Raw genomic sequence first — 701 nt, 5'->3', positions numbered from 1 at the left:
TTTTCAGCCTTTTTGAGACAGCATCTCCCTATAGTCCCAACTGGCCTGCAACTCACTACGTAGACCAGCTTGGACTTGAACTCACAGAGATCCGCCTGCCTCTGCCTCCAGAATGCTGGGATTAAAGGCATGCATTACCACACTGGTTTAGGCATCATTTTTTTAAAGTCTTTTTAAAGACTGTTTCCCTGGGGCCAGAGAGATGGTTAAGGGCACTGACTGCTCTTGCAAAGGAGCTGGGTTCAATTCCTAGCACCCACATTGGTGGCTACGAGCAGTCCTTAACTCCAGCCCTCTTCTGACCTCCGTGGCATTGCACAACATGGGTGCACTCACATACTTGCAGGCAATACACTCATACACATAAAATAAAAATAATAAATTAAATATTTTTTTTAAAGTTTAAAAGAGATTGGGTTTCCCCAGAACCAAAGCCTGAGAAGAGGATATGTGTGCAAATTATTTATTAAGAAAGGTGACACCCAGCCTGGGTAGATAGATAGCTCTGTGGATAAAGAGCTTGGATCCCCATCTTCTACATAAAATCCAGGCATGGATCAGGTAAGATGGCTCAGCAAGTAAAGGTACATGGAGTAGAAAGAGAAAAACAATTCCCAAGTTGTCCTCTGATCTCCACATGTATGCATGTACTTGCCCACACCAAAATAGTTTTTTAAAATTATTTTTTAATACTTTTTTTA

General features: G+C 41.7%; 1 long non-coding RNA gene across 2 annotated transcripts in view; it reads left to right on the top strand.

Moving 5' to 3' along the window:
- Window positions 1–701, top strand: part of LOC115068170 — a 22,435-nt gene that overhangs the window by 16,348 nt on the left and 5,386 nt on the right. The window lies entirely within an intron of this gene.

This window comes from Nannospalax galili, unplaced genomic scaffold, assembly GCF_000622305.1.
Source record: "Nannospalax galili isolate Female #2095 unplaced genomic scaffold, S.galili_v1.0 scaffold8, whole genome shotgun sequence".
NCBI lineage: Eukaryota > Metazoa > Chordata > Mammalia > Rodentia > Spalacidae > Nannospalax > Nannospalax galili.
Note: the sequence above shows the minus strand (reverse complement) of the source record. Positions and strands in the feature narration are given on the sequence as shown.